At 51.8% G+C, this 25349-nt stretch overlaps 1 protein-coding gene across 4 annotated transcripts in view; it reads left to right on the top strand.

Annotated features, from left to right (window-relative positions):
* Positions 1 to 25349, top strand: part of DOCK3 (dedicator of cytokinesis 3) — a 2582899-nt gene that overhangs the window by 2338164 nt on the left and 219386 nt on the right. The gene's annotated exons all lie outside the window — the stretch shown is intronic.

Raw genomic sequence — 25349 nt, forward strand, 5'->3', positions numbered from 1 at the left:
TTTAAAGTGCATATTTAGACATCATTAAGTCATCTGCGTGGTGATGCTTGCGTTATGCCTTTATTGGTCAGACACTGATTTACCTGCCCATCTGAAAATCCTCCCACCAATCTGTTGACTCGCCAGTTCATCAGTCAAACCATACACCCACATCCTTTCCCATATCCTTTAGAGAATCTGTCAACCATTAACCAGCTCAATTATCCAAAATCAACCTTCTTCAATATACCAATCAGGGCTCAAGTCGAGGGTAGAGCCGGGTGGACAGAGTCCCCCCACTTTTTTCAGAGGGCACCGTGATATGCTAATTTCTGGAGACACCACATTCAATTGGTATGTTAACGAGTCCCCCACTTTTTTTTTAGGACTTGACCATGACACCAATTTAGTCTGCAATACATTAGGGGAGCCACCAGTTTACTTACCAACCCATCAAGTAACCTGCCACCAACTCCGTAATAACGCATGTTTAGTCAACAGTCACCCTACGTCTGTTTCATTCATACTCCTGACTCAGATATCCACATCCCATTCACAAACCCACTGCCAGTCCCTATAGCCTTCAACTATACATCCATTAACAACACATATTTACATTTTCCAAGATGTAGACCACCCACACAGTTTTCAAACAATCCACCAACATACCCACCCAGTCAAAGATTAATGTGTTTAATGTTTTTATGCAGCTCAGCAAACTTCGGTAGCCATGCTATTATGTCATCTTAGCCAAGCATGAAATCAAGGGAGAGAAATCCCATTCCATGGATCTTGTAGGCATTTTGCATCATGAGAGTATTCTTGCAGTACTCCCCCTTCACATGCCAAATCATCCACACATGAAATCACAATCCGACCCACCCATCTAGACAACCATCAAGATTTGTAACCACTGATTCATTAACCCTACCATGCATTTACTGCAGCATTTCATCCACTAACGTCTGCTTAACAACTTATATAACCACTTATATTTTAGAGCTGTTTCTTTAACAGCCATTCTCTTCCACAATAAAAGGCTTTATTCAAAGATAGTTTATTGTTTCATTGTTGTAAAGATCAATTAATTGTTTGAGATATAATTTTTCTTTGATGCACTTTTAAGGACGTCACTGAAATAGGTAGATGTTTTTATTGACATTATTTTGTAAAAGTAATTTGGCGAATTTATAAAAGTACATTTTGCTTGCCCAGTTTGCCTTCTGGGCTCTTAGGAACGCATCACCTCTCCTCACCATAGTACCTCGGTTGCATTGGATTTGTTCTCTAGTATCATGGAGTTTTTTATAGGCTGATGGAAAATTGTGGAAGAAAAAGACCATAAAACCAATGTACCCTCCCCAAACATTATTATCTTTGACTATACATTGGTTTTCCAGAACTCTTACTGCCCTTGCTGGGCATCAAATGCTTTTTGAAACTTGTGTTTTCTTTGCCATCCACCACTTTTACATATTCCAGATAATCATTCTTAACATTTCCATGTTTGTTTCTTACTGCTCATTGCCAAAGATAGGCATGCACGATCACGCTTTACATGCATCTAATGCTCCCTAACATGTGAGAGCTCCCCTTGGATGAGCCAAGTGAGTTCAGTTTGTCATGCATACAGAAGCAAGCATTGGAAATGCCTACAGGCGTGGCGTTCCCGTAAGCAGATTTGTTCACCCATTCCGTGATTAACGTTACAACTTTTATACATCTCACTTTTCTACAAAAAATTCCTAGAAAATGAATAACATGTTACTGCTGATCTTTACATTTGCACTTTAGAACAAAGGAAAAATAAAGTGCCTTGCATTTTATTTACAAAAGATTGTGGTGAGTCAGAGGAAGGACAGAGGCTCTCTGAAGAAATGTCTTGCCATACGTTTATTAAAGATTAGAAAGAATGCTTATATTTCCCTATCACTATGGGGATATCCCTTCCTACTTTACTAACTAAGGTGCTCATCAGTCGTGAATAAATATCCAAAAGAATCAGTCTTCTGACCAAAGCTAACCTAACTGATCCTACCACTATTGTAATCAACTAAAGTGAGGATAATGTTTCCCGTATGCTTATGCACTTATGTTCTCTACTTTCCACACATCTGATCAGTATACAATCCACAAATAGTCTTTTGCTATTCTCTGTATTAGTTCCTTGAACTCCCTTAAGGGATAGATTATCATTTTCTCCCTTTTGTTAGGGTTCTTCCTTGCTCTTGTCAGAATCATTTTCTTTTTATTATCACATTCAGAATGTACTTGTATCGTTGTCCTTTTCTCTGGGGTTTGTGTTGTCCAAATGCTTATGGTTCCTCTTTTCCCAAAGTGAGACATCTTGCATAAGGTTTCTTAGGGACCTCTCTGGTCCTTAGTTCCCAAGTGTCTCTCTTTAGTGTGTTCCACTCTCTGTCTCCTGGATATTTGGTAATCTTCCCCTTTACCCCAAGGTATAAACACTCCAATCCTATTCATTTCACTCTGTGTAATATCTGTGTTGGCAATGTACCATTTCTATTCCTCTCACTCTTTGTGATATCTGTATTTAGCAATGTTCTGTTCTATTTCTCTCAATCTTTGTGTTCTTTGTTTTTCTCTTTACCACATTAATATAGTTTAACTTGTTTTCCACACTTCCGTCATTTGTACCGGGATGAATTTTGTTTGTTTCCTAACTCACTCTCTGTGATGTCAGTTTTGTGTACATTTCTGTCTCCTGTTTGGCTTCTTGATACCGCGGTAGGTAAATAGTTCCGTGTTTCCTCTCTGAGGTAATGTTGGCATTGTGGAGAGGGCAGTGTGAGGGGTCTGTAATGCGAGGTGGAAAACTGCATGTAGTTTCCTCAAAATTGCATGTAGTTTCCTTCATGTAGTTTCCTCAAAATTAGACACTGTATTATGTTGCAAATAAAAACGTGCTTGCCCTACTCTATCAGGGAATTCCCTACCTATTCTAATGGCTAAGCAAACGATCTCCAACAAGTGGTAAAATGGCCCTCACTGTAAACAACCAACATTCAAAATAAAGTAATAAGGCAACACAAGATAATAAACAATAATTAAACAATAATTAAACAATATTTAGATGACCATCACCTGCCTTGAAACACTTGAAACGCTTGTGTATAGGCGCGTTACAAATGCCATATCATATCATATCATATCCCTTCCCCAGGTTCTAAAGTCAGCTTCACTATGTTCAATGGAAAATAAAAGTCTTGAACCAGTTCTTATCAGTTCTCCAATTGTCCAAAAGAAAAGAAAAGTGTTGTACCAGTTCTTATTACTTCCAAATCAAACCAAATGTTCATCAAACAAAAACTCACTGGCAGCAGTTCTCTACTTTCGGTTGAAAAGATACCCATCCAATTCCAGCCAAGAAAACAGCACCAATGGTAATCCTGGATCTCTTCTTTCAAAGATTATTTGCCACAGTTCCAAAAATAGGTATAGAACTTCTTCATCTGCAACTTTACAATTTATTAGGACTTCTGCAGTACATGTGGTACATTTATCAGGATCCTTCGACTATAGTTACTATGAGAACAGTCACTCTTGCCCCACAGTATGCCACTTCTTCATACCACTTCACTGTGACATTCACTGACAACTTTATACACCGCTGCAGTTCAGGTAGTCCTACCTCTACTGTGTACTTCAGAATTAGTAGGCATGTAAGGACAAGACACTTCAACCTGTACGGGTAGGCAAGGCACGCTTCCTTTCTATAAATTCCAAGAAAGGGGGCAGCCTCTTCGCCTCTTCAGACTGTCTTACTACCACCAATATAACCTGCCTCTGCCCCACAACAGTCATCCTCCCAGCTTTAACAGTCTTCAGCATTACAGGCTGCTTCCATTATATTCTTCACGAGCACTTATCTCCCTTCCTCACGTTTACTACCACCTTCTCTGTTCAAGTCACTGATCACAATCTATAGTGCCACGCTTTCAGCTTCAGCCTCAGATATCAGACATCACTGGGTCATTAGCAACTTCCCAAATTAGGTGGATGGGTTTAAACAGGACTTGTGTTACTAGGGAAAGGGGTTGCCTCTTGCCTTGGCCAATGCTTGTTCTCCTCATCAATTTAACAGCTTCTTGAAATAAGGAAGGACAATTCAGGATACCACAAGGTTCAGTCGTTAAATCAGGCACATGTAGCCACTCTTTAAGATAGATCTTCAAATTTAAAGGGTTGCAATTAATTGTATTCCTATATAATATCACAGAGATGATTTTGTACTTCTCTCAGGAAACACAATTAGCCACACATGGCCTTCCGTTGATGCTCTATTAACTTGTAACTCTTGTAAGAAGTCAATGTTAGTTTTTCAGAATGGTTTTAACAAGTGTTCCCTTTTCAATTAAGGACACTTGACCACTCTGGTAACAGAAAGAATGTTCATCAATGGATGAAATGTTCTTCACTTCTCATGGGCATGCTACAACTTTCACAATTAGTGTATGTGCTACATTTCCATTGTTAAGAATTGTCTTCAGAGCAACAAACAACTTTTACTCACTTTTAAGCATACACAAGTTACTTTAAAGCTGGTTACAGTTTCTGGCAAGGCTTGTTGCGTGAACCTGAATGCAGAGTTTCATTCACCGTCTCCAGGAACAGTGTGGTTGTGGGCTGCTATGCTTTCCTGACTTCCTAAACTTCTGCTACTACTTTGGGCTCACTTGGGACCCACACTCTTCTCCAGCATGGGCGTCTCTGGTCCAGCCACATTGTTTGGGTGTCTCCTTTAGTCTGCAGTCCCTCGGGTTGCCTTCGACTTCTGACCTCGGGCTCTACCACGGTCATGGCTCTGTAATAACAGCAACATTGGTGCACATGGGGTAAACTTCACTCTTAGTACGTCTTCCTCTATGGTTTTAAGTTCACAGGACGCTCTCAGAGTTTGCAGGTGAAGTCTTCTGTCTCCACATTCCGAGGTCCCTTCTGTGCTCCCACTTCCTCGTAAATTGCCAACCCGGGCTTCTCGTCTACTACTACTTCTGCCAGCCTTCCAACTCCTGCTCCTTCCTTCTCTCCTTTCCTGCTGGGGCCTTTCATGCTTCACTGGTTTTGCAATTGGCTTCATCTGTGCGATTAATTTCAATTGCCTGATTCTTGCAATGATTTTTAGGCCTAATTGCCTGACTACTACATCTACATGCTTCTTCAGCCCTTTTCCTTGTTGGGAGGCACTCCCAGGTATGCCATAGTATGGCTGGGGTCCGCTGACTTCGAGGCCCCAACATCCTTCACAAAATGGATGGAGGACTCAGCCAACAGCGGTTTATTACCAATAAAACCAACAGGGATCAATACAAGAAAACAGGAATTCTCTGCTATGTCTCATCGTTCCATGGTGTGCAGCCTGGTTTGTGTGAATCTGGCGTCATCCCTTGGGTCCTTCCCCAAAACTCCTATCAGTACGAGGGATTGGGTATTGAGAGTTCTATAACCTACACAGTCTCCTATAGATGTTATCCTATTGGCTCTTGCATGTGAAGCGGTTGGCCTGTCTCATCCCCAAGAAACTATCTATTACATTGTTGCAGAGTAGTGGGCTTACCATTGGTTTATGCCGCTTGCCATCCACCCCAGGGTTTCTAAACTGTGATTGATTAGAGCTGATCACCCCAGGCCTGGAACTCGATCACGTTTTCAGCTCGCTGTGCACCTCTTTAAGGGGATGTTAACGATTATTTGTCTGTATTGTAACGTGTGTATACCAACTTTGCCTATGAGAATATGCTCCCATGTCACAACACTTGCTGTAGTCTGTGCCTGGCTTGCTGGGATCGGCTCCCTTTTCCCACCATGGATGACTATCCATTTTCTCATCTGGATGCACAATGTGTTTAGAGACTACAAATTTGAGCTCTTCAGTTCACATTCATGAGGATATATTCTGTTTTCCTGCAGCTGGTCCCTTTGTTGGCTGCAGATTGGACTGTGTCCTAGTATCTCAGACCTTGGCTCTGTGCTTGTCTTGCACGTCTTGCTCTCTGTGCAGCCTGAATCCGCTTCTCTTAGTCTCATGCTCTGTGGCTTGAGGTCTGCTGTAATTTCCCTAAAACTTTATAATGCAGTTTCTACGTTGTCCAATGTTATGTTGAGTTCCCTATAGGTTAGCTGTACGTGGTTCGATCATGCTCCATATATACTCCTGTATGTCCATGCGGCCATTGGCTTTATGTATCAGCAAGCTTGCTCAGGATCTATTGTGCCTTGCACCTTTGCGTTGCTGCATTTGGCTAATGGCAAAAATAATAAAAGCATTGACTGTATGTATATGTATCTGTCCTCTACCTATAGATCTATGCCTTTATGTTCTTCATGTGTATGTGTGTGTGTTTGTGTGATGCACAACTTGTGGGACTGCAAGTGTGCGTCATGTCTAACACTGCTATGTTATGATGTCACTAATGACATCAACACCATGGCTTCTTGGTGCTAAATTGAGGCTGTCCTTATAGGTTTCTCTGTCCATGATCTCTGGTTCTTCTCCTACACACATAAACAATTGCATTGCATTTGGCTTGTATGGCTGGCTGAGAGGATACCTTTCTGTATACGTGTCAATCATTAGTGCACTTGGGATCTGTCTGACATGAGATGAATGGTGGCAAGCGTTCTAGCTCTTTGTCCTGACATGAACCTGGGGGTGAGGAGGGGCAACTTTGGGACCCTCTCTTCAGTCACCCCTCTGGTCGACCTGTCAACCACATCCCGATATGTAAGCCCTTTAGCTCTTGGTTGCCATATTTTTATAATTCCCTTGGGTTGTCCATATTAATTCACATGATTGTCAAAAGTCCATTCCATATAGCTGCACACTCCTTCTGGGTTGCACCATACCCACTTCCCTTCATAGTACTTCGCATGAAACAGATTATCTAGCTTCATTGCCTCAAGTGGGCATAGCAGACTCTTTGCTACTTATTCTCTCAGTGTGTCTCTCTCCTTCACTATCTTTTCCTTTGCTCCTCCTATGTTCACATCCATCAGGACCTTCATTCCAATGGTTTCTTCTGCTGATTTTCGGCACTGGACGATGCAAATCTTCAATATGCATAATGTCACTCCCACCAATATTATTGCTCCTAGTATCACCTTTAATCCATCTGATAGCCACAACGGCATCCATGACAATATGTATGCTACCCAGCTCTGGTCCTTTCCAGTCCCCTTGGCTTCTTCCTCCATTTTTGCATACATTTGATATAGCTGGGTTTCCTTCCTCTGTCAGTGTGCCGTTATTGTCGTCTTTGGCAGGAGTAAACGTGCAACAGGAACTCCCAATTTTTGCACACACTCCTCCTTCCGTCGCTGTCAATAAATCCAGAACGTATATATCCTGGAGCGCCATTAACCTTACTGCTCGGAGCTCTTCCTTTATTGTGTTGAACCCTTTCATTGTGGAATTTATCGTCATCATCAGCTCCCACCGGGTAATCTGCAGCCTCTTCGGATTTGTGTATGTCTATGTAGCTGGAAAAAATGATGCGAAGAACATTTGTGTTCTGCTAAACAACCTGTGTTCTGCTGGCACCTCATCCAAAGCTGCTTCTGTGATTTTAGTGAAAAATAGTTGCTTCTCTTCACTCTACTCATTTCCAACGGCTTTTCAATCTTGCCTGTTTTTTCATCTTCCACAGACCTTTTCTTCCTTTTGTTGGTGTTCATCTTCGGGAAGTCATCGAGCTTCACATCCTTCTGTGGCACGACCAATGACAGCATATTTATCTGTACCAACAAGCAAGCTTCTCCCCAGTTGGGTGGCAGCTAAGATCTGCATACTCAGTAGTGATCCCTCAGTACTGCAGTGGCTATCTTCATCGCTGCATGCTTTTCTATACTTTGGCATCCTGTATTTTCTCCCACTTCTACCTCACCATCATTTTGGTAACATAGTGCTTGCATTTTCAGGAGTATTATAGGCATTGGTCCAGCATTGTCCACCCAAGTGAGCAATTTTGCACTCACATCCCACTCCTTCAGCCACTGTTCGTTTTCTTCTTGTACCTTGTTCACTGGTGATTGTTCTAGGGTGAGTTTCTTGCTTCCCACCACTCCATCCTTCCATCCATCCTCCATGTATAATTGACCATACACAAACATCTGTAGTTTTTCCCAGCACACAGGTTCTCCTCCTATCTCCTTCACCCTCGTCCATGGGCAGGGCAGTTCCTTCAACGGTATAGTCTTTGTGTCTCCCTTTTGAGGCCCATTAGTTATGTACTGTATTGCTTCATATAACTTCCAGTAATTGTTCATCATGTTGAGAGTCTTTATGTAATTATCTTCATATGGGATTGTTGCTCGAGACAGCCATCTCAATGTTGCTTTTTTCCCTTGAAATCTTCCTCCAGTCATTACCATCGACAGGTACATCAGGCATTGAGCTCTTGTTGCTGGTATTTCAGTTGCTAAAAATGTTCTGGAGGCACTCATGGCATAGGAGATTCATGATCAGACAAAGGCTCTACCAGGTATTTCCTTACCTACTTTAGTCATGTGTTTATACGGGCTTGATATCCACCAAATGGGTCCAAAAGTGTTTTCCTGTCAATCTGGCAGCTTTCTCTGCTATCGCCTCTACACCGTGGGGTCCCGTGAATCTGGGAGCATCCCACCTTCTCACAAAATCCTGAGAAGGACGATATCGCCAATTTTAACATTGTTTTTTGTCCCACAGTCTTTTGGCTCATTGTCACTGTTACTTTTTTCACTGTCTTCTGGGCCTCCCCGGTGTCGCTGTATCTGGCGAGAGATAAAAGAGGGACTAGCATCAAGGAAGTAATGTAATCATACATTTCCTGACCTAACACATCTGCTCTATTCTCTCTGTCTTTCAGTGCTCTAGTGGGAGGAGCCAGTGGGAGTTTCATGCATCGTCCCGTCCCCACCTCGTGGGGTGTTAAATGGTGGTTAGACCCAGGCTTATTGCATAATGCAAACAGTACAAGGGATAGGAAGTGAAGCCAGTTCTTCTTTGTGCACTGCTTTGGTTTAGCTATTACCTCCTTCCAAAGGCCATTCAGGCGTTCACACACCCCATTTGAATTTGGGTGATAAGCACAAGAGAACTTGTGTCGAATGGCCAGCAACTTGGTTATATGCTTGAATATCTCACTGGCAAAGTGAGAGCCATTGTCAGACCACAGGACCTCACACACTCCTCAACATGGGAATACTTCCTGGACCAAAAACATTGCTGCTCTGAGAGCATCAGGATATGAACAGGGGTCTGCATCAATCCATAAAGAGAATGGGCACACAACCACTATCATGTAGCGGTATGCTTGACACACTTGGATCATGCCAACATAATCGACATTTAGGTGCTGAAATGAGCCTGCTGCCAGAGGTATGGCTCCTCTCACAACCCTCAAGATATGTCCTGCAGTGAATTGCTTACATGTCAAACAATTGCTCATAAATTCAGACATGTGTTCTGCCAAATTAGGACAGAACCATGTTTCTCCAATATGGGTAGCAATTAACGCCTTTCCTTTGTGCGTTGGTGTCATGATCTCTGCTTCCAAAAGGTCAGGGTTTTCCCAACTCCCTTGGAAGCAGATCCATAACCCAGGTTCCGAGGGCCAACCAGTCCCAATTGGGACCTTTTGGACCCAGTCCTGGCGCCAGTGGCACCAGGCTCATAAATATGCCCAGTCCCAGTGCTGGAAGCGCAGGGCTCATAATGCTTGGGTGGACTTACCTGCAGCAGACCATGCTGCTTACTTGCCTGCCAGTTGAGCCTCTGATCCTCTTCTGTTTGGAACTACTTTTCCTGTTGGGTGGGGCAGGAGCCACTCCCTAGGTTCAGAATAATGGAACTCTTCTGGAAAGCAGGAACTCTTTTCTTACCTAGGCGTGGCTGTGGAAGGAGACACCTAAGCACTACAGGAGGCTTTTTAAACCACACCCGATGGATGAATCTTGCTTTGCGTTATTCTGCATCCTCTGCAGCAGAACGCTCATCGTGTCTTCTGCATCTGATCCGGGGCCTAAGGAAAAAGGCTTACCATCCTGAATCCAGTCTTCAGCAACACCTATAAAGACAAGAAAGAACAGGTTAGCATTACGGTCTTCAGTGACAGCGCTTCACTTACCTGGTCCATCGGCTGTCATCAACGCCTCGCGCTGCATTCCGGCATCTGAAAGACAAAGGCTTACCTACTCTTTGTGCGCTCCGGAGGTCTTCGCACTGCATTCCGGCATCTGAAAGACAAAAGCTCACCAACTCTTTGCACGCTCCGGAGGCCTTTGGCGCTGCATCCCGCATCTGAAAGACAAAACAAGGTGCGTTTAAAGACATTGGGGAACTTTAATACTCACGTGCCATTACTCCTTTCCACATCTAACCCAGTGGGTATTCCGGCACCCTGCAGCCGCTCCGAACTTGTACCTGCAAAATAAAAAGACAGTTAGAGCGCATCGTGAAGCAGGCAACAAGCGCTTACTTACGTGCTTCCAGGCGCTTCTATTCATCACACGGGCTCCATCTTCAACTCACTTCAGCCCGTCATCCGCCATCGTCGGAACCCTGCAAAACAAGAGACATCATTACTAAAGACTTTTAAAGACATTAGAATTACTCGAAACTTACCGTTCGTGCAGTAAACGACGCACAGCAGTCCTCTTAAGTCAAGAGGCCTGCTCCCCTTATCCAGTGAAGAAACTGGTTACAGCACCCTGCCCCGAGGCAGATGGAGAGCACGGCGTTCACTTACCTAAGGTGAGAGCGTTGACCTTTGGGGTTCTACAGGAGAAGAGAAAGGGAAGAAGAGAGAGACATTCAATAACCCAGTTCATTAATCCCATATTTTCTATCTGCAGACATCTTACCCTTCGAGTCAGACATACAGTGCACAGAGGTCCAGCCCAAAGAGCCAGCCGTGTGTTACACATCACCTTTGAAGATACGGCATACGCCCAGTCAAGACCGGCGCCTCTACGGGAATCAGGTGAGCGTTACAGTTGGATAGTGTAACTGTGTCAGTGCCGTGTTCAATAGTGTTAGTGGCATCACCACCTTCCCTGTGTTATTCTGTCACCATAGGGCTTCTGTCAGAGATACTGTACATCTATTCCTGGTCCATAGTTCTTTCTCCTCCCTGGGTACAGCATTTCTGGTAATGTGTTGTACCCTTCCTTCAGTACCATGTTGCTTGCATAATCTCGAGCACGTGATGCTGTCTCCATTTCTAATAGCTCTCCAAAATATGCTGTGCATTTTGCTTCTGAGTCCGCTGCTTCATTTCCCCTTGAGATATGATCTTCCCTTACGTGTGTGCCTGGTACTTCACTATGGCTATCTGCGGGGGGTACTGTATAACTTCAATCAGTATACCTAATAAAAGTTCATGCTATATCGGTGTCCCATCTGCTCTCTGAAACCTCTCCTCATCCATCGCTCCAGTCCTGAGTGTACTGTTGAAGTCATGTACGCAGAGTCAGAGTACACTGTCACTTCCTGTCCTTTGCTATGCTCCAGTGCTAGTTTTAGGGCCGCTAACTCTGCTGCCTGTGCTGAATAATGTGATGGAAATCACACACTTGCCACTGCCTCACTTGTCCCATCTTCTCTCAATCTCTGTATGTGCAAACCCATCAGCCCGGTCAATTGTTGAAGACCTGTCAATGTACAGCATGTCTCATCCCTCAGTACGTCCTCATATACTTTGCAAGTGTCACTGAATTCCTGTATGTTTTCTCCACAATCGTGTGCATAGTCCCCGTCTTGTAATATGTCTGCTAGGAAAATCGCTGGGTTAACAAGTTGGCACCTTACCACCTAGATGGATGCTCTCTGTGTTTTCAGTGTGTTCTTTGACTTCTGCAATATCACAAAAAGGGTGTTCTACACGTACAGAGTGGTATCGCACCCCATGGTAATCCCTGTGGATTTCTCTACCGTGGAATACAGCAGCAGCCAAAGCCTGTGCACTGTGGTAGTGTCCTCTCATTACTGGATCAAGTTTTCCGCTGTAGTAGCCTATGGGTTTCTGCCCTAAATGCATCTTCTGTGTCAGTACTGCCTTCATCACTACTCCGTCAGTGTGTGAGAACAGGAACAATTCCTTTTTGTAGTCTGGGATCACAAACACTGGAGCTATGCATTTGGCTTCTTTGAGATCCTCAAATGTCTGAGTCATTTCTGTTGTCCAGTTCATTGCCTTGTTCCCCTTTTATGCTTCCTTCAGAGTGCCCAGTAAAAGTCTTGTGTATGTACTGTAGTCAAAAGGCCATGCTCTGCAGTAATTGCACAACCCCAAGAACTGCTGCATTTCTCTCACTGTTGTGGGCTTGGCTGTCTTGCGTATTGTCTACGCCCTTTCTGATGTGATCTGTCGGCCATTTTGGGAAATTGTCTGTCCAATGTACAGCACTTCTTTCTAACAGTACTGCAGTTTGACTTTGTCCACCTTGTATCCCTTGTCAGCATGTGCACTGATTCATTTCTGCACTGGTCTTCTGTTGTGCTGCAAATCAAAATGTCATTTACATACTGCAGAACGTGTGCTCTCCATCTGTTCATTGTCTAAGTCTATCTGGAGGACCCTGTTAAAGATAGATGGTGACTCGCAGTACCCGTGAGGAAGTGTTGTATATTTCCACTTATGGTTTCTATGCATAAAGGAAGTCAAGTCTTGTGAGCTGGGTGGAATGGTACAGAGAAAAATGCATTCTTCAAGTCTATGACCGTGAAACAAGCAGCTTATGCTGAAATGCTGCACAAAAGGGAAAGAAAGTATAACTCAAGCATGTGGCTTAGATACTCTAATCGGCCATTACAATTGCAGGCATTCTGTTGTCTGCAAAATGACCTTGAAATCCAAAGAGGTGGATATTGGAACTAGCAAACCTTGGAAACAAACACATTTTTCCAATTACAACTCTGAATACTTACAGGCCGATTCATGGAATAATTAGCGCGGCGCAAGTGGCCAAAAACGTGCGATTCGCAGTGGAATAGCGAAAATCGCAGTGCAAGTGCGAAAATCGCACGAAAAGCAGCGCACATCGATTCATGGAAGGCCGTGCGCGAGAAAACTATCGGATGTGCACAGGCCACAGCGAAAATCGCACATAGCGCAGCGCCCCCAACAAAAGTAGGCGGAACACAGGGCGTAACACTCGGAATGGGGAACAACTTGCCAAAATGTGGGCGTCACGGGGGAAGTACAGGGTGCAAGTGCGCGGAACGGCCACACGCTCGCCTACAACCCGTATTCATGGAATCGAATAGGGCAAAAAAGCGCACGGTCAAACCAGCGCACAGGCACAAACACGACCACCACAAGAAAGCAGGCGGTAGCGTCTCTGCGCCTGTAATAAATGTGCACCAAAAGGTGCGCCAACAAATAGCACCTATATACAGCCATGATGAATGTCCTATACTGTGGCCCTCCAGGACAAATGACGTGCAAAGGGGTACCCACAAACACGGACACCCGCTGACAGAAAAATAATGTGTGCGTGTATTCCGGGGTGCGCGGGAAGTCTCACACGCGATTTGGCAGGGTACGTGGATTTCAGGGGTGCGCAGGAAGTTCCACACGTGATTTGGCCGGGTACGTGCGCGGGAATTTCCACACGCGATTTGTCTGGGTACGTGGATCTCAGGGGTGCGCGGAAAGTCACACACGCGATTTGGCTGGGTACGTGGATTTCAGGGGTGCGCGGAAAGTTCCACATGCGATTTGGCCGGGTACATGCGCGGGAATTTCCACACGCGATTTGTCTAGGTACGTGGATCTCAGGGGTGCGCGGGAAGTCTCACACGCGATTTGGCAGGGTACGTGGATTTCAGGGGTGCGCGGGAAGTTCCACACGCGATTTGGTCGGGTACGTGCACAGGAATTTCCACACGCGATTTGTCTGGGTACGTGGATCTCAGGGGTGCGCGGGAAGTCTCACACGCGATTTGGCAGGGTACGTGGATTTCAGGGGTGCGCGGGAAGTTCCACACGCGATTTGGCCGGGTACGTGCGCGGGAATTTCCACACGCGATTTGTCTGGGTACGTGGATCTCAGGGGTGCGCGGGAAGTCTCACACGTGATTTGGCAGGGTACGTGGATTTCAGGGGTGAGCGGGAAGTCTCACACGCGATTTGGCAGGGTACGTGGATTTCAGGGGTGCGCAGGAAGTACCACACGCAATTTGGCCGGGTACGTGCACGGGAATTTCCACACGCGACTTGGCTGGGTACGTGGATCTCAGGGGTGCGCGGGAAGTCCCACACGCGATTTGGCAGGGTATGTGCGTGTGAATTTCCACACACGATTGGGCTGGGTACGTGTATGACAGGGGTACGCGGGAAATTCTACACGTGATTTGGCTGTGTGCTCCCAGGTATTCCCTGTACACCCTCCACGGCCCCTGCAGGCAGCCGACACCACAGGGGACTACCCTGCACACCTGCTCATGTCACCCAGCACCCCCACCGCCAGCAGTGCAGGGGCACCCTCCACCAGGCCCCCACTCATGTCCCCCTGCACCCCGACCCCCCAGCAGTGCAGGGGCACCCTCCACCAGGCCCCCACTCATGTCCAACTCATGTCTCCCACCACCCCCACCGCCAGCAGTGCAGGGGCACCCTCCACCAGGCCCCCACTCATGTCCCCCTGCACCCCCACCCCCCAGCAGTGCAGGGGCACCCTCCACCAGGCCCCCACTCATGTCTCCCACCACCCCCACCCCCCCCAGCAGTGTGGGGCACCCTCCACCAGGCCCCCACTCATGTCACCCTCCACCCCCACGCCCCAGCATCCAGGGGCAGCCTCCACCAGGCCCCCACTCATGTCTCCCACCACCCCCACCCCCCAGCAGTGCAGGGGCAGCCTCCACCAGGCCCCCACTCATGTCCAACTCATGTCTCCCACCACCCCCACCCCCCAGCAGTGCAGGGGCACCCTCCACCAGGCCCCCACTCATGTCCAACTCATGTCTTCCACCACCCCCACCCCCCAGCCACCATGGGCAGCCTCCGCCAGGCCCCCACTCATGTCTCCCACCACCCCAACCCCCCAGCATCCAGGGGCAGCCTCCACCAGGCCCCCACTCATGTCTCCCACCACCCCCACCCCCTAGCAGTGCAGGGGCAGCCTCCACCAGGCCCCCACTCATGTCTCCCACCACCCCACCCCCCAGCAGTGCAGGGACACCCTCCACCAGGCCCCCACCCATGTCTCCCACCACCCCCACCCCCCACCCACTATGGGCAGCCTCCGCCAGGCCCCCACTCATGTCTCCCACCACCCCCACCCCCCAGCATCCAGGGGCACCCTCCACCAGGCCCCCACTCATGTCTCCCACCACCCCCACCCCCCCAGCAGTGTTGGGCACCCTCCACCAGGCCCCCACTCATGTCCAACTCATGTCTCCCACCACCCCCACCCCCCAACCACCAGGGGCAGCCTCCACCAGGCCCCCACCCATGTCTCCCACCACCCCAACCCCCCAGCATCCAGGGGCAGCCTCCACCAGACCCCACTCATGTCTCCCACCACCCCCACCCCCTATCAGTGCAGGGGCAGCCTCCACCAGGCCCCCACTCATGTCTCCCACCACCCCCACCCCCCAGCAGTGCAGGGACACCCTCCACCAGGCCCCCACCCATGTCTCCCACCACCCCCACCCCCCACCCACCATGGGCAGCCTCCGCCAGGCCCCCACTCATGTCTCCCACCACCCCCACCCCCCAGCATCCAGGGGCACCCTCCACCAGGCCCCCACTCATGTCTCCCACCACCCCCACCCCCCCAGCAGTGTTGGGCACCCTCCACCAGGCCCCCACTCATGTCCAACTCATGTCTCCCACCACCCCCACCCCCCAACCACCAGGGGCAGCCTCCACCAGGCCCCCACCCATGTCTCCCACCACCCCCACCCCCCACCCACCATGGACAGCCTCCACCAGGCCCCCACTCATGTCTCCCACAACCCCCACCCCCGCAGCAGTGTGGGGCACCCTCCACCAGACCCCCACTCATGTCTCCCACCACCTCCAACCTCCCCAGCATCCAGGGGCACCCTCCACCAGGCCCCCACCCATGTCGTCCCACCACCCGCACCCCCCACCCACCGTGGGCAGCCTCCGCCAGGCCCCCACTCATGTCTCCCACCACCCCCACCCCCCAGCAGTGCAGGGGCAGCCTCCACCAGGCCCCCACTCATGTCTCCCACCACCCCCACCCCCCAGCAGTGCAGGGGCACCCTCCACCAGGCCCCCACCCATGTATCCCACCACCCCCCCACCCACCATGGGCAGCCTCCGCCAGGCCCCCACTCATGTCTCCCACCACTCCCACCCCCACCCCCCAGCATCCAGGGGCACCCTCCACCAGGCCCCCACTCATGTCCAACTCATGTCTCCCACCACCCCCACCCCCCAGCATCCAGGGGCACCCTCCACCAGGCCCCCACTCATATCTCCCACCACCCCCACCCCCCAGCAGTGCAGGGGCAGCCTCCACCAGGCCCCCACTCATGTCTCCCACCACCCCCATCCCCCACCCAACATGGGCAGCCTCCGCCAGGCCCCCACTCATGTCTCCCACCACCGGCACCCCCCACCCACCATGAGCAGCCTCCGCCAGGCCCCCACTCATGTCTGCCACCACCCCCACCCCCCAGCATCCAGGGGCACCCTCCACCAGGCCCCCACTCATGTCTCCCACCACCCCCACCCCCCCAGCAGTGTGGGGCACCCTCCACTAGGCCCCCACTCATGTCCAACTCATGTCTCCCACCACCCCCACCCCCCAGCCACCAGGGGCAGCCTCCACCAGGCCCCCACCCATGTCTCCCACCACCCCCACCCCCACCCACCATGGGCAGCCTCCACCAGGCCAACACCCATGTCTCCCACCACCCCCACCCCCCAGCAGTGTGGGGCACCCTCCACCAGGCCCCCACTCATGTCTCCCACCACCCCCACCCCCCCAGCATCCAGGGGCACCCTCCACCAGGCCCCCACTCATGTCCAACTCATGTCTCCCACCACCCCCACCCCCCAGCATCCAGGGGCACCCTCCACCAGGCCCCCACTCATGTCTCCCACCATCCCCACCCCCCAGCAGTGCAGGGGCAGCCTCCACCAGGTCCCCACTCATGTCTCCCACCACCCCCACCCCCCGCCCACCATGGGCAGCCTCCGCCAGGCCCCCACTCATGTCTCCCACCCACCCCCACCCCCCCAGCAGTGTGGGGCAGCCTCCACCAGGCTCCCACCCATGTCTACCACCATCCCCACCCCCCAGCCACCATGGGCAGCCCCCACCAGGCCCCCACTCATGTCCAACTCATGTCTTTCACCACCCCCACCCCCCAGCAGTGCAGGGGCAGCCTCCACCAGGTTCCCACTCATGTCTCCCACCACCCTCACCCCCCAGCAGTGCAGGGGCAGCCTCCACCAGGCCCCCACCCATGTCTCCCACCACCCCCACCCCCCACCCACCATGGGCAGCCTCCACCAGGCCCCCACTCATGTCTCCCACCACCCCCACCCCCCCAGCAGTGTGGGGCACCCTCCACCAGGCCCCCACTCATGTCTCCCACCACCCCCAACCCCCAGCAGTGCAGGGGCAGCATCCACCAGGCCCCCACTCATGTCTCCCACCACCCCCACCCCCCAGCAGTGCAGGGGCACCCTCCACCAGGCCCCCACCCATGTCTCCCACCACCCCCACCCCCCACCCACCATGGGCAGCCTCCGCCAGGTCCCCACTCATGTCTCCCACCACCCCCACCCCCCAGCATCCAGGGGCAGCCTCCACCAGGCCCTCACTCATGTCTCCCACCACCCCCACCCCCCAGCAGTGCAGTGGCAGCCTCCACCAGGCCCTCACTCATGTCTCCCACCACCCCCACCCCCCAGCAGTGCAGGGGCACCCTCCACCAGGCCCCCACCCATGTCTCCCACCACCCCCCACCCACCATGGGCAGCCTCTGCCAGGCCCCCACTCATGTCTCCCACCACCCCCACCCCCCAGCATCCAGGTTCACCCTCCACCAGGCCCCCACTCATGTCTCCCACCACCCCCACCCCCCCCAGCAGTGTGGGGCACCCTCCACCAGGCCCCCACTCATGTCCAACTCATGTCTCCCACCACTCCCACCCCCCGGCCACCAGGGGCAGCCTCCACCAGGCCCCCACCCATGTCTCCCACCACCCCCACCCCCCACCCATCATGGGCAGCCTCCACCAGGCCCCCACTCATGTCTCCCACCCCCCCACTCCCCCCAGCAGTGTGGGGCACCCTCCACCAGGCCCCCACTCATGTCCAAATCATGTCTCCCACCACCCCCACCCCCCAGCCACCAGGGGCAGCCTCCACCAGGCTCCCACCCATGTCTCCCATCACCCCCACCCCCACCCACCATGGGCAGCCTCCACCAGGCCCCCACTCATGTCTCCCACCACCCCCACCCCCCAGCAGTGTGGGGCACCCTCCACCAGGCCCCCACTCATGTCTCCCACCACCCCCACCCCCCCAGCATCCAGGGGCACCCTCCACCAGGCCCCCACTCATGTCCAACTCATGTCTCCCACCACCCCCACCCCCCAGCAGTGCAGGGGCAGCCTCCACCAGGCCCCCACTCATGTCTCCCACCACCCACACCCCCCCAGCAGTGTGGGGCACCCTCCACCAGGCCCCCACTCATGTCTCCCACCACCCCCCTCAGCATCCAGGGGCACCCTCCACCAGGCCCCCACTCATGTCCAACTCATGTCTCCCACCACCCCCACCCCCCAGCATCCAGAGGCACCCTCCACCAGGCCCCCACCCATGTCTCCCACCACCCCCACCCCCCAGCAGTGCAGGGGCACCCTCCACCAGGCCCCCACTCATGTCACCCTGCACCCAGGTCCTCGCAATCCCCAATCATGTGCGTTATGGTCAGCCTCCACAGCCAAAGGGCCCTACCAAGTAACCCATTCACACACATGGAAATGGAAATTACATGTTACACCCCCATTGTTCATAAAGCAAATTAACCCATGTCCGTCACACACAATGGTTGCAATTAAATGGGAAAACACCCAACATGACATGCATGAAACCAATGAGATGATACCACACAGTGAAGTATGAAAACAAAAATTTGTATTAAAAAAAATTGAATGCAAATGAAATGAAACAAACTACAATGGCAATGAAAAAAAGATAAGCTGCATGTCCGTCCAAAAAAATAAAAAATACAAATCCAAATCCAAAAAAATTTTGTCCAAAGTCACATTAAAAATAAAATCAATCAGAGAGAGAAAAATAAATGCAAAGACCATTGCTCCATGGTGAATAAATAAAAAAAAAAAATAATCAAACAATCAAATGAAGAACTATGTACAAAACATCCAAGGGTCCAAGAGCCCAACTGAACAAAGGAAACCTACAAAAAAACCCTAACTAAAATGCAACTATATACAAAAAGTGGATCAGTGTCCGTCGACTCCAAATCATAAGAAGAAACAAAGGAAACCTAAAACTAAAGAACTATATACAAAGGCGGCGGGCAAGTCCAGCGGCTCACTCCGTGGTGTTCCGGGCCAGGGCATCATCAAACTCCTCGTCTATGTCCCAGAGGCGGTCCTGTTCCATGGCCCCGAGGGTCCGCAGGGACGACGCCATCTGCTCCTCCAACCCCCTGCGGATTGCCTCGAGGCACTCGGCCCGCCTCAGGGCCCTCCGCATGGAGTTCTCCGCCCTAACCATCGTGAGCCACGCCTCTTCCGCCCGCCGCTGCTCCGCACCTATCTGCTGGCCCAACCGCAGCCACACGGAAGACACTTCCTGTCCTGGGTCCTCCTGCCCTCTGGCCGATGCCTGCCCCTCCGATGTTGATGGCCCCGAGCCATGATGCCTCCCACGTTGACTCTGCTGCTGCCTCCGACGCAACTGCCTCTGCCAGCACGACGGCATCCAGGCTGATGGAATCCACCGACGCCGTCGTGCACGTGCCCTGCCTGATGATGCCGGCACATCCTCCATCTGCTGGGGTAAAGTTGCTGTGGTGTCCACCCCTGCTGGACCTCCGACTCCCGACTGTGGCAGGGATGGGATCCCCACCGAGCTGGCTGCATTGGTCAGGGCCGGTCCACAGGGGGCCCTGGTGGCATCTGGGCCGGAAGACGGCAAGGAGAACGACCGGCGTATAGCCTCCACAGAGGAGGAGAGGGCCGCCAGATTGGCCGACACATGCAGGAAACCCCCGAACATGGAAGATCCCAATTGGGCCACGTCGGCACGGTGCTCTTCGTGATGACGTGCGTGCTCCTCCCGGGAAGCACGCACGTCATCACGAATTGCACCCGCGCGCATCGCGACCCCAATCAGGACCTTCTCCATACGGCCACGGGTCCCCTCGTCCGCAGGAGGAGGGGAGTCAGGTGACATGGACATCCCCTCTACCTGCGGACGGGCCTGGGACGGGGCATCCCTGCTGGTGCATGGTGGTGCACTCACAGGGTCAGGGACAGCGACATGCACAGGCCCCTCCACGGTGACCTGTGCTGCCTCCTGCCCCTGCCCCTGGACTGCACCACTTGCACCAGCAGGGATGCCCCCACCAGGCCCCATGTGTGCCTCAGTGGCGGCCTCCTCCTCCTCTGTGGAAACCACCAACCTGGATGGCTCCTCACCGTCTTCCGCCATAGCAGGCCCCTGTGGGGGCTCACCCACCCCTTCCGCTGCAGCCGTGGGGGCATCCCCGCCGCCTTGCTCCACAGCGCCGTCTCCGCCCTCTTCTTCACTAGCCGCTGCGTAGAGGGAGACATAAAACACAAGCATCAGGGTACTGTTCAATGGTCTCCTAGACAGGAAGCAATAGCAGATGAGTACCACTGTCAAAGTACACTTCCATCATGTCCCTCCACAACACATGGGTCAGTCCAGGCAAAACACACACAGTAACAGGCATGGTGCATGCCATGGACATTTCCATACATGTCCAATGGACTCTTGAAACATACAATGATATGGAACTCACATGCATCATGGGTCATGCCTATCACATGCACACACTTCACCTCAGTCACATCCATCTGGCCTCATACACCCCAAACACAGCGGATGCAAGGATAACTAGGCTGCATCTGTGCATTGTCACACACATGTGTCATGCATCCATGGCATTCACAAGTCACAGACACGCAGGTCAGGCACACAGACATGGCTACCATATATGTACCTGGCATCAGCACCCATCCCTCACCCCCACCCATGTCCAGGAAGAGAGACTGGCATGCCCTCATGTGTAAAATCTGCACCGGGCTCCCCATGTCGCATTTAAACACATTCAACAACCATGTGGTTCACACATCACTGGTCGCACATGCATTACCATGATGTCCCTGCACACATACATGCATACATGGCCTATGTCACACATACAGGCAAGTATCAGACAACCAGCACACCGCAACATGCCCTGTCTCACACAGCAATGCTTGGACACTTACCGCTCAACTCCAGACGGGTCTCCCTCTCAAGGATCTGGGCGTGGAGCGCTGGGCGTACGCGTTCCAGGACCCTCATCTGGATGGAACTCATGCGGCCCCGGCCCCCCTCCACGAGGCGCCGGGCCTTCACGAGGGTCCTGGACCTCAAGTCCTCCCAGCGCTTCTTGATCTTCTGGACGTCGCGGGTTGCCACCCCCTCCTCGTTGATGGCAACCACACAGTCGGCCCAGATCCTCTCCCGTCCTTCCTTGCTGGCGCGGGACGATCCAAAGAGGGCATCATACTGCCCCAGGACATGCTCCACCAGGACACCAACTTCGGTGGCAGTGAAGCTGGTGCCCCTCTGCCCCTCTGGCCTGGGGTTGCCACTGGTGCCAGATGTGGAAGTGCCCGACATGGCAACCCCAGAGGCAGGAGTGGGTGGGCAACTGGGTCCTGGGGCTGGGCTGTGGAGCGATGTTATCCCAGTCGGGAGTCTTCAGTTCCAGCAGGGGTGGACACAGCAACTGGACCCCTGCAGATGGCTGATGTGCAGACACCAAATGGCAGGGCACGGTGGCAGCAGGCAGGCAGGCAGGCAGGCAGCAGCAGCAGATGGCACGTGGGAGGCTGCTCGGGGCACTGGGGGGCAGTAATTCGGCCTTCTGGGCAGGAGCGTGGTCTTCCGTGTGTTTTCGCGTGGCCAGCTTGATACGGAGTGATTTGGCACGTGAAAATCCTGCACGTCAGCGTGAAATTCGAGGAAAGGCCCTTAGCGCGTAAGCGCGTCAGCACGCATACGCGATTCTATTGGACCAAAGGCCCTCAGCGCGTAAGCACGTCTGTGACGTGACCCGCATGGGTGTTTCCCTCATAGCACGTGATGACGGAGCATACGTGGAAAGACTGCACGTCAGAGTGTCATCGCGTGTAATTGGACAAAAGTGCGCGTACACGCGATTGGCCTATGTACGTGTATTCCGGGGTGCGCGGAAATTTCCACACGCTATTGGCCTGGGTACTGGATTTCAGGGGTGCACGGGAAGTTTCACACACGAGTACATCAGCGCACGTGTATTCCGGGGTGCGCGGGAATTTCCACACGCTATTGGCCTGGGTACTGGATTTCAGGGGTGCGCGGGAAGTTTCACACGCGAGTACATCAGCGCACGTGTATTCTGGGGTGCGCGGGAAGTTTCACACGCTCGCCTACAACACGCGCAAAGAAACACGTACGCCAGTAGGAAGCAGGCATACGTCGACCCGCGACGCATAAATTTGCGCGCAAAAAAAAAAAAAGCTCAGACGCCAGGATGAATATACCGTTCCTAGCAGGAGTGGCCGTGGGCTACCAAAGGAGGAGGAGGAGGATAGTCAGGGCCAGAATATTCACACCCAGAACCAGCCTTTTCGGGATGCCTGATGACCAGGTATACGGGAGGTACAGGTTTCCACCACACATAATACTGGACCTGGTGAGTGAGTGGTAGGATGACCTCACATCACCCACCCTGTGCTCCCAAGCACTCAGCCCCCTGGAGAAGGTCCTCAATGTACTGCACTTCTTAGCCACTGGATCAGTTCAGTGGACAAGTGCCATAGTGGGTGGGGTGTCACAGGCCACGCAGTCACGCTGCCTACACCAGGTCTTGAACATCATCACTGCATGCCCATCAGTCCGCAGGCACATATACCTGCCCAGAACACATGCAGAAAGGCATGCTGCCGCCCTGGATTTTTACGGTGTGGCACGATTCCCCAAAGTGCTAGGTGCCATCGACTGCACCCATGTGGCTCTACGTCCCCCCAGGGCATCTGAGCACATCTATAGGAACCGCAAGCACTGGCATTCCATCAACGTGCAGGTAGTATGTAATGCCAAGGGAATCATCACCTCAGTATATGCCAACTATCCCGGGTCCACCCACGACAGCTTCATTTACCGAATGTCCACCCTAAGCCGGGACCTAGAAGCTGGGCGGCATGGCGATACATGGCTGCTTGGTGAGTATGAATGCCACTGCACATGCATGCATGTCAGATACTGAGCAAGGTCACAACCCCACCAATGATACCAATCACCACCTCCACAGGGGACAGTGCCTACCCTCTCAGCCCCCACATGATGACGCCAATTCGGAACCCCACCACGCCACCCGAGGTCAGATATAACACAGCCCACATTGCAACCCGGGGCATAGTGGAGCGCACATTCGGAGTGCTTAAGTCACGCTTTCGCTCCCTTGACCGTTCTGGCAGGCAGCTGTTATACGCTCCCCCAATAGTGTGCAGGATCATAGTGGCAGCATGTGTCCTGCACAACGTTGCAACACGCCGGGGCCTGCCTGTGGACATGGTGGTGCCCCCACATCCCCAACCACATGCACGTCCGCTGCGCATGGTAGGGGAAAGAGCACGAGGGGAAGCAGCCCGTACACAGCTAGTGGCTAATTACTTCACATAGAAATCACACCCCTGTGGAGTGCACACTGCCCTGGCACATACCATCTGACAATCAATGATGACTCAACCTGACACTGATCCTGAATGTCTGGAGAATCAACCGTCAAAACCATATCAGCCTGAGATTGTTCACCTGGAAGTGTTACAATGTGTGCATCTCTACCTACACAGACACCACCAATGCAGTTTTGTGAAAAAACCCATTCATGCAGCTAAAATGAACACCCACTTGCAAAATGCAACATGAGGACACTGCCATGTCACCCAACCCATCCCCAGCACCGCCACACGACACACCGTGCCATGTCATGCTATGTGCAGGTAAACAAAGTAATCCCCACAACATGACACAAGTGTCACAATGTACAGTGTCCCTAATTGAAACTCGCGACACCTGAAATGCTCACAGTAATGCAGGACCAACAACACACTTGAGCAGGTATTTCGCAAAAACACTTATCATCTACTGACCCTCAAAACTACCATTAACATGAAATTACGAATGTAAGGAATTAGTAGTCTCACCACCTGGAAATCCCTGCACTCCCACCACTTCCAACTGTATGGTGTTGCCGCCATGTAGAGTAGTAGGTGCACTGCTGCCAACATGGACCCCATCTCCAATGTAGAGGGCCTTGTGTAGACATGAGGAAAGGACCTGCAAATTAGGAGGTAGACACGGATGATGAGTTACACATCAATGCAACATGCAGTGTACAACACAACAGCAATATGCACTAGGAATGTATACACAGTATTGACTAGACTGCCCACACATGTAGTGGGAGTCCAATGTCACCATGTACGTCAATGTCACTTGGGCACACCCTTTGCAAGCCCATGGAAACGGGAAGCAGGAGGGGTGTGTGTGACATAAACCCAAGCATCTGAACCAAATACATGACAAGCCTGCATGTGCCCAGCCACAATGCAGCGTATGCCCACAGGAGCCACACAAGGCAACACATTGTCCCAAATAAAATAAATAAATAAATAAATAAATAAATAAATAAATAAATAAATCAAAATGGCCATTAATAGGCCCGGGGGGGTTGGGGAGGCCACCCAGGAGGTCCGAGGACAGGGTGCACACCAAAACCCACCTGTGTGGATCTTGCTACCCTATTGTGGGAGTATCACTGCTGTCGCTATTATCACCCTGTGCAGCTGCATCCAGAGGTGGTTGCACTATGGGAGGCAGCCCACGCAAGGCCCTAGTCTGTTCCTCCATGGCTGCAAGCATGCGGGTGTGGTAGGTCTCGTTCTGGAGGATGAGTGTGCGGAGGTCCCCATGCAACAACTCACGGGATGCCCGGACCTCCGCCCTAGTTGCCTGCATCTCAGCTGGGAGCGTACGGGTGAGACGCTCCAGCTGCTGTTCTGTCCTTTGGTTTGTTGAAGCCTCAAGCTCAACAAGAGTCGTCCTGAGGTGAAGGAGTTCCAGCC

Source organism: Ambystoma mexicanum, chromosome 2p, assembly GCF_040938575.1.
Source record: "Ambystoma mexicanum isolate Mex_15411 chromosome 2p, UKY_AmexF1_1, whole genome shotgun sequence".
NCBI lineage: Eukaryota > Metazoa > Chordata > Amphibia > Caudata > Ambystomatidae > Ambystoma > Ambystoma mexicanum.